Raw genomic sequence first — 18,891 nt, forward strand, 5'->3', positions numbered from 1 at the left:
GATGCTTATTCATTTGACATGTTTATATTTCTCCCCAGGCATACCAATTAAGAGAGTTCACCTGTTTCTGTTAGAAATTGACGAGAACGGGCTGCTAAAACCAACCACAATGCCCAAGGTCATTGTCTAATAGAGTAAATTGTCCAATTATAGAGTAAGTTGCAGAAACAATAGGGGAAACATGATAAAAATACTTTAATTAGTGCTGTCTCTCTAATAGATTGGCTCCTTCCCATACTGTGTGAACAATGAGATTTAACTAATCTTTTCATTTCTTCAGGGTGAAGCTTGGCAGGATCATTGTTGTGGGGGGTAGCAGGTGTTTCAAGGCTGCCCATCCCAGACCTATAAAGTGGTACTATAGCCAGGCCCTATTCTAAGCACTAGTCATCTTTAATAAACTTAATCCTCACAGTAATCTGAGAAGGTAGAAACTATTTGTCCTCAATTTATGGATGAAATATTAAGTTATTGAGAAAAGACTAGGAAGAAATGATAGTTTAGTTATTTCAGAACTTGAAATACTTTAAGATAGAACAATTTTTCCTTTGGTTAATGTTTATTGATGACTTCCCTCGTGGCGCAGATGATAAAGCGTCTACCTACAATGCGGGAGACCGGGTTCGATCCCTGGGTTGGGAAGATACTCTGGAGAAGGAAATGGCAACCCACTCCAGTACTACTACCTGGAAAATCCCATGGACAGAGGAGCCTGGTAGGCTACAGTTCATGGAGTCACAAAGAGTCGGACACGACTGAGCGACTAAACTTTATTGTATCAGCAGTAATTATGTCCCCTGAAAAGCTATGTCCAAGTCCTATATCATGGTTCCTGCGAATGTGATCTTATTTGGAAATAGAATCTGTGTCTATGCCATCAAGTTAAGATGGGGTCATATTGGATCAGGGCTGGTCCAGCATTCAGTGACTAGTGTCCTTATGAGATGAAGAGGAGGGACACCAGGAGACAGAGACATAGAGTCATGGAGAAGGAAAATGGTCACCTGAAGAGAGGCAGATATTGGCATGCTATAGCTATACAATTATAGATAAGCACCAAAAGCTAGGAAGAGGCAAAGAAAGATACTTTTCTAGGGCCTTCAGAAAGATCATGGCCCTGATGACACATAGATTTTGGAAGTCTGGACTCCAGGAATTTGAGAATTAACTTTCTGTTTTAATCCACATGGTTTGTGAAAATTCATTACAACAGCCCTAGGAAACTAACACAATGTTGTTATTATTGTGTGGTAGTGTTTTTAAATTTAATAACATGTATACCAAGATAAAGAATTGCATTGTACATCCATCCTCCTTGCTTCCTTTACTTTCCCCTTCTTATCATCCTATCTTTCTTCCTTTTTTTTTTTATTTTATAATATGAACATCACTTCTTAATTTTCAAGAGTCTCCTTGAGATGTGTGACCTGCAGAATATTCTGGGTGAACTTGGGCCTACAAAAACCTAACCTTGGGCTGATAATCACAGCTCTGATAAGATAAGGACTAATGGATAGGGAAATCTTGACCTTTCTACTACACTTATGGCTCCGTCGCTATGCCGGTGGCAATATTGTGCACATGTCTTGCTACTGCAGCTCAAAACTGATCAATGGGCCAAAACAGCACTGGGAGTGGAATTAATGGCAATATCACACCTTAATATCCAGATGCTAAATAGAAAATAGAAAGGACCACCTGTTTTGCTTATTCATTGATTCAAAAGTTATTCTTTGAATGTGAAGTTCCAAACACCAAAATAGGTGCTGGAAACAAAACTGGGGCTGGCAAAGCAAGGCCAAGATCCATATGGTGGTTCAATTCAAATGTGGTCTAATTTCCCCCCATATCTTTTTTGTTTTTACCTTTTCATACTTTGACCACCTGATGTGAGAAGCCAACTCATTGGAAAAGACCCTGATGCTGGAAAAGATAGAAGGCAGAAGAAAAAGGGGACAGAAGATGAGATGGTTGATGAGGTGGTATCACCAACTCAATGAGCATGAGTTTGAGCAAGCTCTGGGAGATGGTGAAGGACAGGAAAGCCTGTCCTGCTGCAGTCAATGGGGGTCACAAAGAGTCAGACACCATTGAGTGACTGAACAACAACAAAATCCTTTTTGGTTATCTTCTGACTCCAAGTGACCTAATATTATCATTAAAACTAATTACAGCATTTGTTCCAACTCTGAAGAAAATTTCTTAAATTCCTTAACTTATATCTACCTCCATGAATATAGTGGTAAATGTTTTTGTCCCTACAGCATGGGTTCCCATGTAACATTTCAACCTGAGGCTTTTTGTTTCCCTCTAATCTCACAAGGGACCAGTTGGAATGGTCCAAATCCTCTGGTTCTCTCATTCTATTATTGCTCCATTCTTTTCCACCATTCTACCCTTATACCTTTCTGACTTTCAAAAGATTCTCACCTTCAGCATACAAACTCATCACTTATACCTTAGGAAAGGAATTCTGTGGATCTTGGCCTTGCTTTGCCAGCCCCAGTTTTGTTTCCAGCACCTATTTTGGTGTTTAGAACTTTGCATTCGAAGAATACTTTTTGAATCAATGTATACGTAAAATAGGTACCTTGACATTCACTCTCTTTACCATCCACACATATTTTTTCTTTATTATTCAATGAGAAACAGAGAACCATGGTTTCCTTATTTTACCTTTCATTCACCAAGGAATGTTCTTAACTTCACCTACTCTTAGTAGAAGCAGTATTTCAGCTTCTCAAAGCTTATGCTTTTCACATTGTCTTTTTTTCCTATTAATAATATAAATCTCCTTCCCACTGACTTCCTTCATCTCAATTTTCAAACATATTGAGGTGTCCTCTATCCTAAAAATAAAAATCACTGGCTATCTTCTTGTTACATTACCTCAAGAAAGATTCTGAATGATTTGTTTGCAGTTACAGTATCCATTTTCTCTCACTTCTTTTATTTCTTAACTAAATACAATCTTAACTAACATGGACAGGGAGGCCTGGCGTGTGGCAGTCTATGGGGTCGCAAAGAGTCAGACATGACTGAGCAACTGAACTAAACTGAACTGAACTGAAATCTGGACCTTTAGTTGACTTGGTCCTCATGCAAACTGGCATTTCCAAATATCTGAAAAAATAGGAGAAGGCAATGGCACCCCACTCCAGTACTCTTGCCTGGAAAATCCCATGGATGGAGGAGCCTGGTAGGCTGCAGTCCATGGGGTCACTAGGAGTCGGACATGACTGAGCGACTTCACTTTCACTTTTCACTTTCACGCATTGGAGAAGGAAATGGCAACCCACTCCAGTGTTCTTGCCTGGAGAATCCCAGGGATGGTGGAGCCTGGTGGGCTGCCGTCTATGGGGTTGCACAGAGTCAGACACGACTGAAATGACTTAGCAGTAGCAGTGACAAAATAAAAAAATATATATATTAAAAATGTAGCTGAGAATTTTGTTGATTGTTTTCTCCTTTTTGTGTCTAAACCTTTGATTCTGTGTAATCACTGCTCTCTCACTTCTCTTTCCTCAAACGAGTTCCTCCTCATCATTTCCTAGAGTTCCTTTCTTTGCTTTTATTCTGATTAAATTTCATCTAGTAATTCATATTTGTTAATTATTCTGATGCTGAAGCTGAAGCTCCAATACTTTGGCCACCTGATGCGAAGAACTGACTTAACTGGAAAAGACCCTGGTGCTGGGAAAGATTGAAGGCAGGAGGAGAAGGGGATGACAGAGGATGAGATGGTTGGATGGCATCAATGACTTGATGAACATGAGTTTCAGCAAGCTCCAGGAGTTGGTGATGGACAGGGAAGCCCAGTGTGCTGAAGTCCATGGGGTTGCAAAGAGTTGGACATGACTGAGCAACTGAACTGAACTGAATTATTCTGAAGTCTTTATCTCTAATTATACATGTTCTGCTTTCCAGATAACTAACATTTTCAGTGTAATTCATACAGGGAACTCAAATTTGCACACTTGGGAATTAAATTATTACCTTTCAAACTAACTCTACTTTTTCTTCTGTGTTTTCTGCTCAAGTAGCATTGTGTCTCATTTACGTGATAAATCTTGAAAATATCTTTGAATTTTCTTCAGTACTCAAAACTCTAATTATTAATCAGATACTGTTATTCCACATGTAAAAGTTTGGTCCAATGTGTTTTCTTTCTTTTTCTTCTTTTTTTTTTTTAGCCACATTTTAAGTCCTTATCATTTATTTTCTGGGCGAGCACAGTAACAATTCTACCATATAGATTACTATATAGCCCCATTGACCATATTCACTGTCTGAATTTTTTCACTATAATTGGGATCATGTAAAAATATTGTCACTATTTAATATTTATCCAACAAAATTTAAATTTTATCTATCTTCTTAGAGTACAGTACAAGGTGAATTCTTTGTAAATATTCAATAACTATCTGTTAATCTGTAGTTACACAGATATTAAGTGAGAAAGTAGAAGTTTAGTCGGTAGTTAATGTAACTCCAAAATTCATTCTTTTTTGATTACATCAAAATACAAAAGTTTTATCAGAGAGTTAAAGTGAAATTTTCAGACTCTCTCTGGGAAAGAGTAAATATTTAACCAATTTACAGTCTCTTTCACAGCCCTAAAGTTCTATAATGAAAAATGAAGTTCAGAATAGTAATGCTGACATTAACAGTAATAGCAAATATTGTTTTTTTTTTTTTTTTTGCAAAACATTACACAATTTTTTTATTATTAAATGAGAAACTCTCATTTGTTACATCGTCACGTTGCTAGTCAGAGAAATGCTGCAGTGATGAAGAAAGTCAATGTTGGATCAACCAAAGTCCTCATTTCTACAACATTCATTTACAAAGAAATAATGTTCAACACAGCCCAACACAACATTCTTGGTTTTCTTCATATTGAAGTCCCCCCAAAAAAATCATCTTCTAATGGGGTATTTTACTACATAAATTATAGTTCTTCATTTTTACAATTCACCCCAAACTGTATGAGAGATGTATCACACTAAAATTTCTAAAGCTGTTAGGAAATCCTTCACACATCGTCGTCATCTGATGTAATGCTGACATTAACAGTAATAGCAAATATTGTTTTAACCCTACATGGTGAGTACTGAACTTTATATTATGTCATTCAATCTGCAGTGTAGCTCCATGTGGTAGGGAGGAGGCAGAAACTTCCAGCTATTCAATAAACCTGTTTTATCCTCTTCCTAGCCACAGAGACAAACAGCATCTCACCTTCCTCACAGTTAGATGTGTTCATATAGTCAATCTTTAACCAAAAGAATATGAGCAAAAGTGATATGTGATTGACACATGTAGGTTACACACTTGATTTTGCATGATCTTTTCTTTCAGAAGACTGGGAGGTAGTATTTAGGCAACATTGATAGTTAGACATTGAAGATGGCAGAACATTTATTTTTCTAATGCTCCTCTATCAACTCACATTTCTTTTTCTTTCCAATGTACCACATTTCCTGGCTGACCAGAAAGCTTTACTTTAGACTTTCACTGAGGAAGAAATAGAAGTATGGTGTGTAAGTTCAGACATTGAGGAAAGAGTGAAACATTAAATTAAACTTAAATCTGTCTAGATGTCACAATTAATCACTATTACCTTGAGACTCAAGGAAAAGATAAATGAACAAATATTAGAAAATCTTTTCAACATATTTTTTAATGATCTTTTTTATCTTTTATTTTTTTAATTGATAAAAAACTGCTTTACAATTTTGTCTTGGTTTCTGTAGTACAATAGTGTGAATCAATCATATCAAACATGTATATCCTTTCCCTTCTGAGTCTCACTTCCCTAACCCCATCCCATCCATCTAGGTCATCACAGGGTGTGAGGCTGGACTCCTTCTGTTATTTAGCAACTTCCCACTAGCTATCTATTATATATATGATAATGTATATCTGTCAATGCCACTTTCTCAATTAGTCTCACTCTCACCTTACACTACTGTGTCCACAAGTCCATTCTGTAGTAGGTTCATTTTTTTTTTTTTAAGATTCCATATACATGCATTAATATATGATGTTTGTTTTTCTCTTTCTGACTTACTTCATTCTGTATAAGAAGCTCTAGGTTCATCTACTTGGCATGATATAACTAACTGGCTCAGTATTTTTTTCTTTTTATGGCTGAGTAATATTGTATTGTATAAATGTACCACAACTTCTCTATCCATTCCCCTGTCAATGGATACCTAGGTTGCTTCCATGTCCTGGCTATGGTAAATATTGTTGCAATGAAAAATGGGGTACATGTATCTTTTAGAATTGTGGTTTTCTCAGGGTATAAAATCCCATGGACGGAGGAGCCTGGTAGGCTGCAGTCCATGGGGTCGCTAAGAGTCGGACACGACTGAGTGACTTCACTTTCACTTTTCGCTTTCATGCATTGGAGAAGGAAATGGCAACCCACTCCAGTATTCTTACCTGGAGAATCTCAGGGATGGGGGAGCCTGGTGGGCTGCCGTCTATGGGGTCGCACAGAGTCGGACACGATTGAAGTGACTTAGCAGCAGCAGGGTATATATCCACTAGTGGTGTTCAACCTTCAGTTCAGTCACTCAGTCGTGTCCGACTCTTTGCGACCCCCTGAATCGCAGGAAGCCAGGCCTCCCTGTCCGTCACCAACACCCAGAGTTTATCGAAACCCATGTCCATTGAGTCGGTGATGCCATCCAACCATCTCATCCTCTGTCGTCCCCTTCTCCTCCTGCCACCAATCCTTCCCAACATTAGGGTCTTTTCCAATGAGTCAACTCTTCGCATGAGGTGGCCAAAGTATTGGAGTTTCAGCTTCAGCATCAGTCCTTCCAATGAACACCCAGGACTGATCTCCTTTAGGACGGACTGGTTGGATCTTCTTGCAGTCCAAGGGACTCTCAAGATTCTTCTCCAACACAACAGTTCAAAAGCATCAATTCTTCGGCGCTCAGCTTTCTTCACCGTCCAACTCTCGCACCCATACATGACCACTGGAAAAACCATAGCCTTGACTAGATGGACCTTTGTTGGCAAAGTAACATCTCTGCTTATGAATATGCTATCTAGGTTGGTCAAAACCTTCCTTCCAAGGAGTAAGTTTCTTTTAATTTCATGGCTGCAATCACCATCAGCAGTGATTTTGGAGCCCCCAAAAATAAAGTCTGATAATGTTTCCACTGTTTCCCCATCTATTTCCCATGAAGTAATGGGACTAGATGCCATGATCTTAGTTTTCTGAATGTTGATCTTTAAGCCAACTTTTTCACTCTCCTCTTTCATTTTCATCAAGAGGCTCTTTAGTTCTTCTTCACTTTCTGCCATAAGGGTGGTGTCATCTACATATCTGAGGTTATTGATATTTCTCCCTGCAATCTTGATTCCAGCTTGTGTTTCTTCCAGCGCAGCGTTTCTCATGATGTACTCTGCATAGAAATTAAATAAGCAGGGTGACAATATACAGACTTGATGTACTCCTTTTCCTATTTGGAACCAGTTTGTTGTTTCATGTCCAGTTCTAATTGTTGTTTCCTGACCTGCATACAGGTTTCTCAAGAGGCAGGTCAGGTGGTCTGGTATTTCCATCTCTTTCAGAATTTTCCAGTTTATGGTGATCCACACAGTCAAAGGCTTTGGCATAGTTAATAAAGCAGAAATAGATGTTTTTCTGGAACTCTCTTGCTTTTTCGATGGTCTATTGAATGTTGGCAATTTGATCTCTGATTCCTCTGCCTTTTCTAAAACCAGCTTGAACATCTGGAAGTTCCCGATTCACGTAATACTGAAGCCTGGCTTGGAAAATTTTGAGCATTACTTTACTAGCATGTGAGATGAGTGCAATTGTGCGGTAGTTTGAGCATTCTTTGGCGTTGCATTTCTTTGGAATTGGAATGAAAACTGACCTTTTCCAGTCCTGTGGCCACTGCTGAGTTTTCCAAATTTGCTGACATATCGAGTGCAGCACTTTCACAGCATTATCTTTCAGGATTTGCAATAGTTCAACTGGAATTCCATCACCTCCCCTAGCTTTGTTCGTAGTGATGCTTTCTAAGGCCCACTTAACTTCCCACTCAAGGATGTCTGTCTCTAGGTGAGTGATCACACTATCATGATTATCTGTGTCATGAAGATCTTTTTGTACAGTTCTTCTGTGTATTCTTGCCACCTCTTCTTAATGTCTTCTGCTTCTGTTAGGTCCCTGCCATTTCTGTCCTTTATCGAGTCCATCTTTGCATGAAATGTTCCCTTGGTATCTCTAATTTTCTTAAAGACATCTCTAGTCTTTCCCAGTCTGTTGTTTTCCTCTATTTTTTGCACTGATCACTGAGGAAGGCTTTCTTATCTCTCCTTGCTATTCTTTGGAACTCTGCATTCAGTTGGGAATATCTTTCCTTTTCTCCTTTGCTTTTTGCTTCTCTTCTTTTCCCAGCTGTTTGTAAGACCTCCTCAGACAGCCATTTTGCTTTTTTGCATTTCTTTCCATGGAGATGGTCTTGATCCCTGTCTCCTGTACAATGTAACGAACCCCTGTCCATAGTTCATCAGGCACTCCGTCTATCAGATCTAGTCCCTTAAATCTATTTCTCACTTCCACTGTATAATCATAAGGGCTTTGATTTAGGTCATACCTGAATGGTCTAGTGGTTTTCCCTACTTTCTTCAATTTAAGTCTGAATTTGGCAATAATGATTTCATGATCTGAGCCATAGTCTGCTCCCAGTCTTGTTTTTGCTGACTGTATAGAGCTTCTCCATCTTTGGCTGCAAAGAATATAATCAATCTCATTTCAATGTTGACCATCTGGTGATGTCCATGTGTAGAGTCTTCTCTTGTGTTGTTGGAAGAGGGTGTTTGCTATGACCAGTGCATTCTCTTGGCAAAACTCTATTAGCCTTTGCCCTGCTTCATTCTGTACTCCAAGGCTAAATTTGCCTGTTACTCCAGATGTTTCCTGACTTCCTACTTTTGCATTCCAGTCCCCTATAATGAAAAGGACATCTTTTTTGGGTGTTAGTTCTAAAAGGTCTTGTAGGCGTCATAGAACCGTTCAACTTCAGCTTCTTCAGCCTTACTGGTTGGGGCATAGACTTGGATTACCGTGATATTGAATGGTTTGCTTTGGAAACAGAGATCATTCTGTCGTTTTTGAGATTACATCCAAGTACTGCATTTCGGACTCTTTTGTTGACCATGATGGCTACTCCATTTTTTCTAAGGGATTCCTGCCCACGGTAGTAGATATAATGGTCCTCTGAGTTAAATTCACCCATTCCATTCCATCTTAGTTCGCTGATTCCTAGAATGTCGACGTTCACTCTTGCCATTTCCTGTTTGACCGCTTCCAATTTACCTTGAAACATGGACCTAACATTCCAGGTTCCTATGCAATATTGCTCTTTAGAGCATCGGACTTTGCTTCTATCACCAGTCACATCCACACCTGGGTATAGTTTTTGCTTTGGCTCCATCCCATCATTCTTTCTGGAGTTATTTGTCCACTGAGCTCCAGGAGCATATTGGGCACCTACCGACCTGGGGAGTTCATCTTTCAGTGTCCTATCTTTTTGCCTTTTCATACTGTTCATGGGGTTCTCAAGGCAAGAATACTGAAGTGCTTTGCCTTGCCCTTTTACAGTGGACCACATTCTGTCAGACCTCTCCACCATGACCCATCCGTCTTGGGTTTTTTTTCAACATTATGTTTTAAAGCAAATAATTCCATGTTTAACATTCTGTTAGCCAGACAAATACTTGGAAGAAAAAAAAAATCAATCAAAGTCATTTGCAGTTTGTCAGCATTTTCCTGTAATCTTTACCTCCTGCTAAATTATCATTCATGTATAGGAATTAATGATGTCCTCTTTTCTCAATTTTTCACTTGTCACCTTATAATTGCTAAGTCACTACATAAGTGTTTTACTAAAATCTCTTTAGAAGAAGAAAGTGAGTGAAAATATTCTTTTGTTTTTTAAACAAGTCAGGTTAACTTTATTTTACATTCAAGTTAATATTGTCATTGATTTCTTTGCCTATGTTTGTATACTGATGACAAGTTGGCAGAAAAATTTTATGTTTTGCATGGGGGAAAAAACTCTTAGAGAAAGGTTTTTAAAATCATCATTAAATAAAAATATTTATTTTGAAAACTAACTAGCAATATTCTTAGTTCTTTTGGACCAAATTTATATTTTGATCAGTTGTTTTTCAATCACTAAATCGTGTTTGACTCTGTAACCACATGGACTGCTGCATGCCAGACTTCCCTGACCTTCTCTATTTCTTGGAGTTTGATCAGACTTGTGTCCATTGAGTCAATGATGTTATCTAACCATCTCATCTTCTTCTGCTCACTTCTCCTCCCGCTCTTAATCTTTCCCAGCATCCAGTGTCTGAAACTAAGTGTAGATTTTAACTTTGGCTAAAATTGAGGCTTTTTTTTTTTTTAACTTATACCAAACTGATCTATTTATATTGTGTTTATTGTTGTTTTGTCAACAATCTGAATTTTAAAGACGCTTCAGTCATGTAGAATTGAATAGGGTATTGGTTTTGGTAACTTGTGGCAAATAAGAACAGCATAGTGAAGACAGAGAAATCTGTTATTATATCTTTAACTTTTCCTTGTTAAAATGCTAATATATTGTAAACTCTTCTCCACATAAAACATTTCAGCTGTTACCAGTTGTCACTTTCACAAATCTAAGTGCCCCCAACATATTTAAAAAAACAAAGCAGTAATAGTAAAATTTTGTCACTCAAAAGGATTTGGAGTGGTTTATGTCTTTGTGATTTGTTTTGGTTCTCAGAGCACATGCAGGCCTTGGTAAGATCAATTAAATATAAAACCATTTATTTGATTTAAAATAAAAAAAAGAATAATGGATAGGTGTAAATGTACAGTAGTATATCAACTTGAAAATAGTACAAATATTGGCATGTATTGCCTCAGTCATATTGAGTATAGTTTCATAATCTGTTTTTTAGGCTAGTAAAGTTTTATGTAATCTTATATGTCCAAGTTTCTTTTCAACTATTTTTTTCTCCTAGAAAATATTTTTCATGGAAAAACTAAGGGCTATCAATATATGAAGCCAAAAAGAAATTCCTCACATCTTGCCCAAAGCATACAACCTCAAAATTAATGAAATTTTATTTATAGAAGAAAAAAATGATTCATGAATATTTTATCCCAGAATCACTGGGCTGATTTTAAAAATAAAAATTTAACTAACACAAAACATTAAATAGTAGTATAATTTACATTTTCGCAATTTGAAAAGCTAGATGAAAGACCTCTAAGTGATGAGATGCAAGAGCACAGTTTTGCATTGTGAATATTAAGTAAAAGTGACTATGTTGTGCAGAAGTTATATCCATATATATACATAAATTATTTATGTATTATTATTTATAATAATCTTATATACTTTTTGCATGAGGTTTATTTCCACAGTCTACAGGTGGTGCTTAATTTACTTATGAATTTGCAATTCCTCTTACTTAGTCAGTCCCTCATCTTAGATCTTTGGTCCAAAGGTTAAAGATACTTGTTTAGAAAGGCTACCATGTAAATAGCACTATAGTTGGTTTAAGAAGAAAGTAGATCTTAGTCTTTTTTTTATAAATAATTTTTGGAATGGGGGAAGAGAAGCAAAATCTCAAGTCAATATAATATCATGTGAAAAGGCTCAGGGCCCATTTTAAGCCTAGTGTAATTGGAGAATCCCAAGATGATCACTGTTACTATGGTGGAAAATTTGAATGAGAGATATATTGCATCAGTAACAGGGTTGGATAGTTCTGGTAGATCTTACTGGCCTCACGGAGCCATTCTGTTTCCCGCCCCCCCCCCCACCATTGGAAGCTACTGAGCAGATTAATGGTATGACAGCAGTTAAGGGAAAAAAGGGACAACTGGGGATATGCTGAGTTGTCACAGAAATTGAGGCCATAGAAGATGAGGACATCAATGGGATGGAAGCACTATGAGAAGAAAAAGAATTAATATGAAAGGTTGTTTAAAAATTATTAACTTGGTAACTGACAAAGGATGAACTGAAGAAAAACGCCATGGACACCATGGACTTCAATTTTTCAGGCATAACAACAGCTAATTGCAAACAGTTGATGATTTCTAATAGAACATAGTTTTATGAGCCACTCCAGTATTCTTGCCTGGGGAATCCATGGATAGAGGAGCCTGGCAAGCTATAGTCTATGGAGTCACAAAGAGTCGGACATGGCTGAGCTGTCACTCTCACTATATACATTAATAAATAATTTTCTAAAACTTTTGATCGAAAGCATTCAGCATCTGTTTTATCATCACAACCCCGTAAAAAGGAGCTACATCTCCACAAAAAACCCACATGATTTATATATTTAAAAATATGAAACTATAATGAGATAAGTATTTTTTTGATATTCTTTTGATGAACAAAATTATATGTGTTGAATTCACATGTTATATTGGGCATATATGCATAAGAGGCTTCAACTACTTCCAATATCTTGAATATGGTAATAGGTTAGTGGCATGAGTGGTTTAGAGTTGTCATAGTGTGTCAAAGTGCTTAAAGGGTCAACGTTAAGCACATTATCTTTTCTCCTAATCCTGAAAGTTCAGAGCTTATATATTTGTTAATTGATTGGCCAGCTCTAGACAGTGGTGCTCTCTAGAAGTTTTGGCCTACTGTATATAGAATTTTGATATACAGTGTTGTCAGGATTGATGTAGAGTGTTTAAACAGCAGTTTTGATCTAAGGGTAAAGAAATACAGGAGCAGATTTTAATTGCATTTGTCTGTAGAAGCATTCATTTCATCACTGAAACTTTGTGATTGCTGTTCCATGTCTCTCCTAGTAAAATACATTAGTTAGAGAACTTCTATTAATAATTCTTTTGTTTCTTAATATATATATTTGATTGAAGTATAGTTGACTTACAATGTTTCAGGTGAACAGCAAGCTGATGAAGTTACACATATACAAACATATTAGTTTTGAAATTATTTGTCATTATAGATTGTTACATGATATTAACTACAGTTTCCTGTGTGATACAGTAAACCTTTGTTGCTTGTTGCATATCCATTTTTTAAATTAGCAATCTAGCACTCTATTCATAGTAAGTCAAACAAGTGGAAAAAAATGTCATAAATTTTCCAGTTAGGCAAATATTCATGTTTTCTAAAGTATATATATTATACATATTATTTATATATGTTTATAAAAGCTTTTCTACTATGCTTGACAGAGACTTGAGAAAAACATCAAAAAAAAAAAAGACGGGAAGGAGAAATTGGAAAACATTAACTAAATGAAATGGGAGCACTGAATATGAAATAGAAAAAGTGAAACAAACTAGATAAAAGTAAAATATCATCTATAATCCGGTTGTTTTTAAACACAGTTGCTCATTAGAAACCTACCTGGAGCTCTGGAGAACGAAAAGCAATATTTTTCAAAAAATTCCAAGACAACTCTGATATGCCTCTGGATTTTAAAAAGTGGAAAGAAACTGCATGTTTATGCAGGGGATGTAAGAGACACAGGTTCAATCCCTGGGCTGGGAGATCCCCTAAAGGAGGACATGAAGAATTCTTGCCTGGAAAATTCATTGATTCTTGCCTGGAGAAGCCGATGGACAGAGGATAGTGGCAGGCTATAGTCCATAGAGTTGGACATGAATGAAGAGACTGAGCACGCAAGCACAGGTTTTCTATTATATGGTTAGTTATTTAGTTAGTTCAGTCGCTCAGTCGTGTCCGACTCTTTGCGACCCCATGAATCGCAGCACGCCCGGCCTCCCTGTCCGTCACCAACTCCCGGAGTTACCCAAACCCATGTTCATCAAGTTGGTGATGCCATCCAACCATCTCACCCTCTGTCGTCCCTTTCTCCTCCTGCGTCCAATCCTTCCCAGCATTAGGGTCTTTTCCAGTGAGTCAACTCTTCGCATGAGGTGGCCAAAGTATTGGAGTTTCAGCTTCAACATCAGTCCTTTTAATGTACACCCAGGACTGATCTCCTTTAGGATGGACTGGTTGGAACTCCTTGCAGTCCAAGGGACTCTCAAGAGTCTTCTCCAACACCACAGTTCAAAAGCATCAATTCTTTGGCACTCAGCTTTCTTCACCATCCAATTCTCACATCAATACATGACTACTGGAAAAACCATAGCCTTGACTAGATGGACCTTTGTTGGCAAAGTAATGTCTCTGCTTTTAAATATGCTATCTAGGTTGGTCATAACCTTCCTTCCAAGGAGTAAGCGTCTTTTAATTTCATGGCTGCAATCACCATCTGCAGTGATTTTGGAGCCTCCAAAAATAAAGTCTGACACTGTTTCCACTGTTTCCCCATCTATTTCCTATGGGACCAGAAGCCGTGATCTTAGTTTTCTGAACATTGAGCTTTAAGCCAACTTTTTCACTCTCCTCTTAAACTTTCATTAAGACACTCTTTAGTTCTTCACTTTCTGCCATAAGGATGGTGTCATCTGCATATCTGAGGTTATTGATATTTCTCTGGGCAATCTTGATTCCAGCTTGTGTTTCTTCCAGCCCAGGGTTTCTCATGATGTACTCTGCATATAAGTTAAATAAGCAGGGTGACAATATACAGCTTGACGTATTACTTTTCCCATTTGGAACCAGTCTGTTGTTCCGTGTCCAGTTCTAACTGTTGCTTCCTGACCTGCATAAAGGTTTCTCAAGAGACAGGTCAGATGGTCTGGTATTCCCATCTCTTTCAGAATTTTCCATAGTTTATTATATGGTAGTTTTGGTTTTATGGAATTCTATTATTTTTCTGTTGACCAATCATGATACAATGTTATTAAGTGACTAATAATTACATCATAATCACAAAAGTAAAAGGTTTTATTCACTTTTCACACACAAAAATTTAGTTGTTGCAATCAATAGCAGGCAAAAAATGAAAGATTGTTACAATTGCAAGCCATAATGAGAACATGATGTGCCTAACAATATAAAATAATTACATAAAATTTTGGGGGGTCAAGTAGAGTGATGTGGCAAGTGGAATTGCATACAGGTACATGTTTTCATCCACTCAGCCAGTCTATGTCTTTTGCTTGGTGCATTTAGTCTAATTATATTTAAGGTAATTATTGATATATATGATCCTACTACTATTTTCTTAATTGTTTTGGATTTATTTTCTGTAGGAGTTTTCCTTCTCTTGTATTCCCGTTGAGAGAAGTTCCTTTAGCATTTGTTGTAAAGCTTGTTTGGTGGTGCTAAATTCTCTTAACTTTTGCTTGTCTGGAAAACTTTTGATTTCTCCATCAAATCTGAATGAGAGTCTTTCTGGGTAGAGCATTCTTGGTTGTAAGTTCTTCCCTTTCATCACGTTTAATATATCATGTTATTCCCTTCTGGCTTGTAGAGTTTCTGTAGAGAAATCAGCTGAAAACCTGATGGGACTTCCCTTGTATGTTATTTGTTGTTTTTCCCTTGTTGCCTCTAATATTTAATCTTTGTCTTGAATTTTTGTCAGTTTGATTACGATGTGTCTAGGCATGTTCTTCCTTGGGTTTATCCTGCCTGGGATTCTCTGTGCCTCCTGGACTTGGTTGACTATTTCCCTCCCCATGTTAGGGAAGTTTTCAGCTATTATCTCTTCAAATATTTTCCGGGATTCTTTCTCTTTCTCTTTTCCTTTTGGGACCCCTATAATGGAAATGTTGGTGCATTTAATGTTGCCCCAAAGGTCTCTTAGTCATCTTCATTTCTTCTCATTCTTTGTCTATACTCTGTTCTGTGGCAGTGATTTCCACCATTCTGTCCTCCAGGTCATTTATCTGTTCTTCTTCCTCAGTTATTCTGCTGTTGATTCCTTCTAGTGCAGTATTCATCTCTGTTTGTTTGTTCTTTAGTTTTTCTAGTTCTTTGGTAAACATTTCTTGCACATTCCCTATTGTTTTACCAAGATCCTGGATCATCTTCACTATCATTATTCTGAATTCTTTTCCTGGAAGGCCTATCTCCACTTCATTTAGTTGTTTTTCTGGGGTTTTAACTTGTCCCTTCATCTGGGACATAGCTTTCTGATTTTTCATCCTAATGAACTTTCTGTAACATGGTTTTTGTTTTAGCTACTGTGAGAATGTGCTTCTTCTTGCTTCTGTCTGCCCTCTGATAGACGAGGCTAAGAGGCTTCTGTAAGCTTTCTGATGGGAAGGACTGGTGGTTGGAAAAACTCGGTCTTGCTCTGGTGGGCAGGGCTTTGCTCAGTAAATCTTTAATCCAATTGTCTGCTGATGCATGGGGTTGCACTCCTTCCATGTTGGTTGTTTGGCCTGAGGTGACCCAACCCTGGGATCTATGGGCTCAATGGTAAGGTTAATGGCAAATTCCAAGAGGGCTTACACCAAGTGGGACTTTTCCAGGCTGCTGCTGCCAGTGCCCCCATCCCTGTGCGGAGCCCCTGCTAATCCATGCCTCCACAGGAGACCCTCCAACACTACTAGCAGGCAGTTTTGGTTCTGTCTCCTGTGGAGTCACTGTTCCTTTCCTCTGGGTCTTGGTGTGCACAAGGTTTTGTTTGTGCTCTCCAAGAGTGGAGTCTCTGTTCCCCCCAGTTCTCCAGTAATCCTATAATCAAATCCCATTGGCCTTCAAGGTCAGATTCCCTGGGGATTCCTCATCCCTTTGTCAGATCCCAGGTTGGGAAGCCTGACGTGGGGTTCAGAACCTTCACAACAGTGGGAGAACTTCTTTGGTATCATTGTTCTCCAGTTTGTGAGTCACCCACCTGGCAGGTATGGGATTTGATTTTATAATGATTGTGCCTCTCCTACCATCTCACTGCAGCTTCTTCTTTGTCTTTGGATGTGGGGTAGCTTTTTGGTGGATTCCAGCATCCTCCTGTTGATGATGGTTCAACCGTAAGCTGCGATTTTGATACTTTCCAATAGTTCTTTATAAATGCATCCCTACATTTCAAACACATAAGATTAAATCTATCATTGAGTTAGTGTTATTAATTGGTAGTATGAATGTCAGTCTTTTGATATAGATGATTACATCTTTACTGTGAAAAACTTAGAAATCACTGATATTTTAGGGTTAGCATTGCTTTCTTGTCTTCTGGCCTTCTGAAAAGGCATTACATTGAAAGTGAATACCTCTTAACTCTTTCACCTTTAAGAAGACGTCATGTTATTTCATTTCATCTCATTTTGTGTATTGAAGTTCATAGGGAAAATATGGAAGCAAATTGACTTTTACTTGAAAATTCAAGATATGTGGAAAGTCTTACTTGATGCTATCCAATGGAAATATCCTACATTGATAGATCTGCTTTATATCTGCTCTGTTCAATGCTGTAGACCAGCGGCCCCCAACCTTTTTGGCACCAGAGGCTGGTTTTTCCATGGACTGGAGTGGGAGGGGATGGTTTCAGGATGATTCAAACTGCATTACACTTACTGTGTACTTTATTTCTATAGTTATTACATCAGGTCCACCTCAGATCATCAGGCATTAGATCCGGAGGTTGGGAACTTTTGCTGTAGACTGTAGCAACATGTGGTTATTGATCACTTTGAATGTTGGTAGTGCAACCAAGGGGCTCAATTTTAATGTTATTTAATTTTAATATTTTACCTTAAATCTCAATAGTCTTGAAAGCGACTGTCATGTTGGACAGTACAATGTAGAATATTCCATCAACGTTTTGACTTTCCAGTTTTTCTTAATACTTTACTAAAATTATGCAAATGCTTTTCTAATTAGCATATCCAACATTATTGAGGAAGATACAACAACTGTTACTGCTATCATTTTAATAAGTGATAAGAGTTTAAAATATATACCATGAAAACTTTCCAGTAGTTTTTCTTTAATATTTGATGGAATAACAGTTTTATTTTCGAAAAAGTGACTCAAATAATGATGAGCATAGAAGGACACATATAATTATGTCACCCAAAATAATTTCTTCCATAATTGTTTCTTTTATATGATCACTGCTGTCAACTTTTGATGACATTCCTTTTTAACATGACTGACTTTTCATAAAGACAACCATTACACTCTCTAGGACCAATTAACTGCTTGTCAAATGCCTGCTTTTAAAAATACATTCTTCAAGTATTTATTTCAAGGTCTTTAATAATGAAATCTTCACTTGACTAAAAGAATGTTTCATATGTTGGTATTTTGAGAGTGACAGCATAGTTTTATATAGCTAAATAATTTATAAAAACTGTCACAAAATTGAGACATTTATTATTGTGTATATAAGAAAATTTCTATTGTAGGAATTGTACCAAAGTACCTTTGAAGTGTAGGTACAATAACTGACATACTGTTATTTTGAGCATATTCCCAATATTAGCAATTCATGACATATCAAAGATCTAATAAAAATAATTTAAATTTCATTCTTAGAGTTTTCAGACATTTCCTCTGCTTGTAGCTTATTATAGTCATGTTAAAATATACTATCGATATCCTGTTTTATTGCACTGATAAGTTCTAAGGTTTTTAATCCTAGATACATAAGGAAAAGGAAATAAACTTATTGACTCAAAGTTGGAAAGATATGAACAATCATTATTTTTAGTCATGTGAAAGATAATTATTAGAAAATCTGATTTTAGTCACATAATATATATTTATCATTTATTTTATTGAAGTATATTTGATGTGCTTATTATATTATTTTATTTACATAAAAGAAATATATAAAATTAAGTTTTACATTGGAAGGATTTATATTTGCTATTTTAAATAATGTACATTTTCTATTAAGGCAAAATGTTTCTTTTTATGTTTTCTTTTCTTTTTTGAAATAAAAGTTGCATGCAATTAAATTGTTCAATATGATTCAATATATACTTGCATAATGATATTACTA

Source organism: Giraffa tippelskirchi, chromosome 2 (assembly GCF_054371585.1).
Source record: "Giraffa tippelskirchi isolate mGirTip1 chromosome 2, T2T-mGirTip1v1.2.pri, whole genome shotgun sequence".
Lineage (NCBI taxonomy): Eukaryota > Metazoa > Chordata > Mammalia > Artiodactyla > Giraffidae > Giraffa > Giraffa tippelskirchi.